The following is a 6,690-nucleotide window of genomic DNA, read 5'->3' as shown; positions in this document are numbered from 1 at the left end:
GGAGAAACTGGTTTTTGTAGCGTGCAGACTAGACAAAGATGGCCATCAAGGAAGAGCTCATACTATCCCAATATTTTTATTGTGCAGTCGCCAAAGAAGTCGTGTCTACCACTAAGGCAAGCCATTAAAATTTTAGAGTAAGTCAAGTCGATCCCCAAAAGCTCTTGCAAAGTCTAAAGCTATATGGCAAAGTGGAGAGACAATGTGGCTAGGATAGTAATAATGCATACAAGACAAAACAAAGTAGGCCAATGAGTGAAAGAGAAAGTGGTGCCATGCATGGCCAAACTGATGAGATGGTAGAGAGCTAAAGGCAGCCATGGCGATGTCGAGTATGAAGAAAAGGGTGGCAAGATGGAAGAGGTAGTCAAGAAGCAGGATCAGATGGCACTCTTGTAGCTTGGGGATCCATAGAGAAAAGTATCAACCTTTTTTTCATATGGAGCTACAATGTAAGAAGGCCAAGGCCAAGGCAATCACCTTGTAAGAAGGCCAAGGCCAAGACAATCACCTTGTAAGGCAGTGAGAGAAATGGACAACAAAGGAGAGATAGGCAAGAAGAGCCTACATTGTGAGATATGCATGAGGGATGAGAAGTCGACATGAAGCTTGTAGGGAGAAGAAGCAAGGCGACAAGGAGGTGACTAGTAAAGGCATGCTATAAGGGGACCAAGAATAGCAATGAAGAGGCAACTAAATACAAGGGACTTGTGAGAAAGAAGCTTAAAGAGGGAGTTGAGGTAGAAAAACAAAGAGCAAGGAAAGGTAAAAACATAGAAGGTCATGAGAGTAAGTGGGTGGAGCAAGAAGCTGTTATGAGAGGCAATGCATGCAATTAGTGAGGGGGGAGGTCGAATGGGTTAAGTGCAAGAAAATGGTGTTGAAGAACATCGTGGGTGGTGGGAAGAAAATGCCTCGTAGGTCTAAATATCTAAATACCAAGCCTAGGGTCACATGTAATATTTGTAGCATATGTTAAACAAATAATCGAGTCAAAGTGCCCCGATCAAACGATGAAATTTTCTTGAAGAGCTCATCTCTAATGATGGTACTGAATGGTAATGGTTTCAATGGAGAAGGTGGCAAAAACAGACGTGCCAGCTTGTCAAAGGTAGCAAAGGTTTTGGGTCTCCATAAGAGAAACCTTTGTGCAACCAACACTTGCCTACAACTAGAAGAGGATGGAGTCTTGCCCCTGCTAATAGGCCATAGATGGCAACCTATAAGTGGCATCATCACACAGGAGGTTAGAAAGATCTTGTTTTTGAATTTTGGAGAATTTTGGACATTAGAGACAGTATCCCCCAACAAAAAGATGTTTGTTGTAAGAGGATGGGGAAACGTTCTTTAGTAAAGCATCCCATACATTTGCTTGATGAGCCTCAGATTCATACTTTACTTTTATTCAAGCAAAATAGCAGTAGTCCTATAGCACCTTAAAACACTCAAACACTTTCAAGTGGTACTTTTAATAGCTTTAAAGCACTTTTAAATGGTCTTGAGCACTATTAAGTGGTCCTAAACCATTATTAAGTGGATTTGTAGTAATATTAAATAGTTCTGAACTACTACTAGGTTGTCTAGAATCACTACTCAGTGCTTCTAAGTGGTCTAGAAGTACTCCTAAGTACTTCTATGTGGTGCAAAGGTACTATTTACTAGTCTATAAGTACTTCTTAGGGGTCCTAATCGACTTATAAATGGTTCTTAAGAGCTTCTTAGTGGTCCACAAGTTCTATGAAATGGTTCTGCAATATTATTAAATGGTTCTTAAGTATTATTAAGTGGTCCAAAAGTTTTATAAAGTGGTACATAAGTACTTGTAAATGCTACAAAAGTACTATTAAGTGGTCGTGAAGCACTATTAAGTGGTCCTAAACCAGTATTAACTTGAGAGTATTAAGTGGTTCTACAATACTATTAAATAGCTTTGAAGTACTACTAGGTGGTCCAAAAGTACTAGTTAGTGCTTCTAAGTGATCTAGAAACACTCCTAAGTGCTTCTATGTGGTCCAAAGGTACTATTGACTGGTTCATAAGCACTTCTTAGGGGTCCTAAAGGACTTATAAATGGTTCTTAAGTGCTTCTCAGTGGTCCAAACGTTCAATTAAGTGGTTCTGCAATATTATTAAATAAAGGTGAAATATTGTTAAGTGGCCCAAAATTTTTATAAAGTGGTACAAAATTACTCATAAGTGCTACAAAAGTACTATTAAGTGGTCCTAAAGAACTATTAAGTGGTCCTAAACTAGTATCAATATGTGGCTCTACAGTACTAGTAAACAGTTTTGAAGTACTACTAGGTGGTCCAAAAGTACTAGTTAGTGCTTCTAAGTGGTCCAAAAGTACTCCTAAGTGCTTCTATGTGGTCCAAAAGTGTTATAAAGTGCAAAGTGCTACAAAAGTACTTGTAAGAGCTACAAAAGTACTACTAAGTGGTCTAGAAGTTCTCCTTAGTGCGTCTGGGTTTTTAATAATTAGTCCTTTTAGCTGGGTTTTTAATAGCTCTGAACCACTTTCAATGATACTTTTAATAGCTCTACAACTGTTTTAGGTGGACTTTCAAGAGATAAAAGCTTTGCAATGTTTGTTAATGTGTTTGTAAATATACCCCTTGAGGGGTCCCCTTTAGGGGTGAGGGCCATATTGGCCAAAAAATGGTAAATCCTTATCAATGTATTTGTCAATATGTTGCTTGCCCCTTAAGGCACTACAAGGAACAGGCCCTTTTTTGACGGAAATACTGACCTTTTTTACACTAAAAAGTTTTTTTTTAATGGGCGCAAAAACTTCGCTATTAGCGTCGAAAAAGAACGGTTGCTATATAAGCGTCGCTATATAGCGACACTAATAGATGTCGCTATATAGCGACACTGGTAAATGTCACTATATAGTGACACTAGTAAACGTCGCTATATAGCGATGATTAACTGAAGCTAAGAAAAAACATTAGTGGGGCTAAACAGGGCCACAGCAAGCCCTGTTTTGCCCCACTAATGTTTTTTTTTAAGTAATTCAAAAGAATGTTATTTGTTATAAAATTTCCTTTGTGAAAAGGGTGATACAAAATTGCTCAAATGAGCCGAGCAACAGAAGCATATACATGTCAAAGATATACAACATTGTTTGTTACAAAATTACCCTTTTGAAAGAGAGGAGAAAAGAAGAAAAGAGGGGAAAAAAGAGAAAAAGAGAGAAAGTATATGCTTATGAAAAGAAGAGAAAAGAAAATGAAAGAGAAGAAATAACAGAAGGAAAAAGAAGAGAAAGAAGAGAAAGGAAGAGGGGAAAAGAGAAGGAAAAAAGAGAGGGAAAAAGCATATGAGCATATGAGCATATGCTCATGAATAAGCATAAGCATAGGCAAATGCATATGCTTATGAAAAGAATAGAAGAGAGGATGAAAGAGAGGAAATAAGAGAGGGGAAAAAAAGAGAAGGAAAAGAAAGGAAGATGAGAAAAGAGAAGGAAAAAAGAGAGGGGAAAAGCATATGAGCATATGAGCATATCCTCATGCATAAGCATAAGCATATGAGCATAAGCATAGGCAAATGCATATGCTTATGAAAAGAAGAGAAAAGAGGATGAAAGAGAGGAAATAAGAGAAGGGAAAAGAAGAGAAGGAAGAGGAAGGAAGAGGGGGAAAAAGAATGAAAAAAGAAAGGGGAAAAGAAGAAAAGAGAGGAAAAAAGAGAAAGCATATGCATATACATATGCTTATGCATGAGCATATGAGCATATGCTCATGCATAAGCATAGGCAATGCAAGGAGAAACATGTTTCAACACTCACAAAATAAAATCTCACAAAAAATGAACCTACATTGCTTAAAGAGACACACCTTCTTGAAAAACTTCCTTTCACACAAGTAGAGAGGGAGGAGGGTGGAGAGGGAACACAAGTGTCAATGGGAGAGGAGCTTCGTAGGGGTGAGGAGTGTAGGGAATAGAGGAGGAAAGCAAGATTGCCAAATATAACGTTGGAGGAGAGAATTTTGCTTTTCTCGTAATAGAGTTGTGAAAGAAGGCATCGTGCGGGGTTTTGGGTTTTAGTCCCCCAGCGTCATTATATAGCGACACTAGTCAGTTGTTATATAGTGACACTTATACTCTAAAAGTGTCGCTATATAACGACCTTTAGGGTATAAGTGTCACTATATAGCGACACTTATATCCTAAATGTGACTAAAAGTGTCGCTTTAAAGCGACCTTTAGGGTATAAGTGTCACTATATAGCGACACTTATACCCTAAAGGTCACTATATAGCGACACTTATACCTTAAAGGTCATGATATAGCGACACTTATACCCTAAAACTGAGAAGTTTTATAAAGTTGTACATAAGTACTTATAAGTGCTACAAAAGTACTATTAAGTGATGCTAAAACACTACCAAGTGGTCCTAAACCAGTATTAAGTCATTCTATAGTACTATTATTGATAAAGACATGATAAATCCTTGTTAATGTGTTTGTCAATATAGCCCTTAGGTCCTTCAAATTGGTTTAGATGCACTTATAAGTTTTCTAAAGGTACTATTGACTCGTTTACAAGCAATTCTTAGATGTACTAAAGGACTTATAAGTGCTTCTTAATGATCTAAAAATTCTATTAAGTGATTCTGCAATATTATTAAATGGTTCTAAAGTACTATTAAGTGGTACAACAATACTTGTAAGTGCTACAAAAGTACTATTAAGTGGTCTTGAAGCACTATTAAGTGGTCCTAAACCAGTATTAAGTGGTTCTATAGTACTATTATTGGCAAACACATGATAAATCCTTATCAATGTGTTTGTCAATATGGCCCTTAGGTCCTTCAAATTGGTTCAGATGCACTTCTACATGTTCTAGAGGTACTATTGATTGGTTATAAGCAATTGTAAATGTACTAAAGGACTTATAAGTGCTTCTTAGTGATCCAAAAGTTCTATTAAGTGGTTTTGCAATATTATTGAATGGTGTTGAAGTACTATTAAGAGGTACAATAGTACTTATAAGTTCTACAAAAGTACTATTAAGTGGTCTTGAATTACTATTCCATTGTCCTGAACCACTATTATGTGCTCCAGAGGTACATATTATGCTTCTAAGTGGTCCAAAGGTACAAATCAATGCTTCTAAGTGGTCTTAAAGCACTATTAAGTGGTCTTGAAGTGCTCTTAAGTAGACTTGAAGCACTATTAAGTGGATTTGCAGTACTATTAAGTAGTTATTAGCTACTATTAAGTGGTCTAGAAGTACTATTAGTGGTCATTTTTTAACTCTTTTGTTCATCCTATTGTTACAGATGATGAAAGAAGCAGGATGGGTTTTTCAAGAGGCCATATCTATCAGCATTCTCTCAAAGGATTTGCTCATTTGACCACACATAACATTGCTTGTCATCCACTTTTCATGTGGATCTCATTCCATTGGATGTGTTTGACATGAGAAATCAAATGAGATCAACATGGAAAGTGGACTACAAATAATGTTCAAGTTTCCAAAATTCTCTTTGCCCAAATTGGACCAGATCTTTTTGAAAGAGAGAGCAAAGGAGAACCTACTTCCTGTGTGAAAATGGAAATGCAAAATCAAAGCACAAAATCGTTGTTGATCTTTAAGATTTGACCATAAACTAGAAGGCTTGAATTGGACACTCAAGCTTGATAGTTCAGAAGTACTATTAACTGGCCTTGAAGCACATTAAGTGGTTCGAAAATAGTAATAAATAAGCCAAAAGTACTATTAAGTGGTTTGCAATACTATTAAATAGTTTTGAGGTACTATTGAGTGGTTCCTAGTGGTCCAGAGATACTATTAACCGATATTTGTTTAACGATAGGTGGAGTTCTTCAAAAGATTCAAGGCCCACTACCCACAGATCAAGATTTCTCAAAGATTCTTTGAGGTCCCTTCTTTGTGCGCAAGTTGAAGGATCAATACACTTGCTGCTGTGTTTCACATGTGCAAATGATATTTTTGAAAGAATCATTCAATTACATGCGGCAAAAACAATTTGGACTCCATGGGACACTCTGCACATGTGCCTACGGTGTTTGTGACCATGGCAAGATGAATTTTATGTGTGAAGCTACAAATTCTATCTTCAATAGCATCACAACTCTTTGTGAATCATAACTATACCCAAAACTAATAGACGCATTTTTCCACAGTTATGAATGCTTAATGGGACTCTGTGCTGAATGTGGCATAACAAGAATGGTGCTTTGTCCTAACGAGAGAATAGATAATTACTTGATCCTCCCTATGAAGGTCTTTCAAGATATAGAGACATACAAACTTGATCAAGATGGTGGAAAGAAAAAAAGAAAGGATCTTCTATCGAAAAACATATGAAATCTCCTGATCTTTTATCCTTCTTTACAAAGCACATCAAAGAGTTTTATTTAGCACAACTGTATTTACAGGTGGCAGGCTCAACTATACAGAGATTGTATTGAAAACTTTCCATGTGATTATGTGGTCTCAATAATTGACTTTGCTAAGAATTATACCTTTAAATAGCAAAATGAAATACAATCCATGCATTGGTGCAATTATCAGGTTACCATCTTAGTGCACATAACATATGTGCACACTGATTCAAACAATGTTAGGAATTTAACTCACCCTCTTTGTGCAACATTGCTTTCTTTTACATGACCAGTGGCTTAAACACCAAGGTCTTTCACTAAAACGTCCTT

The sequence above is a fragment of the Dipteris shenzhenensis genome, chromosome 16, assembly GCF_047967505.1.
Source record: "Dipteris shenzhenensis isolate YYH24624 ecotype China chromosome 16, Dip_SZ_1.0, whole genome shotgun sequence".
Classification (NCBI taxonomy): Eukaryota; Viridiplantae; Streptophyta; class Polypodiopsida; order Gleicheniales; family Dipteridaceae; genus Dipteris; species Dipteris shenzhenensis.
Note: the sequence above shows the minus strand (reverse complement) of the source record.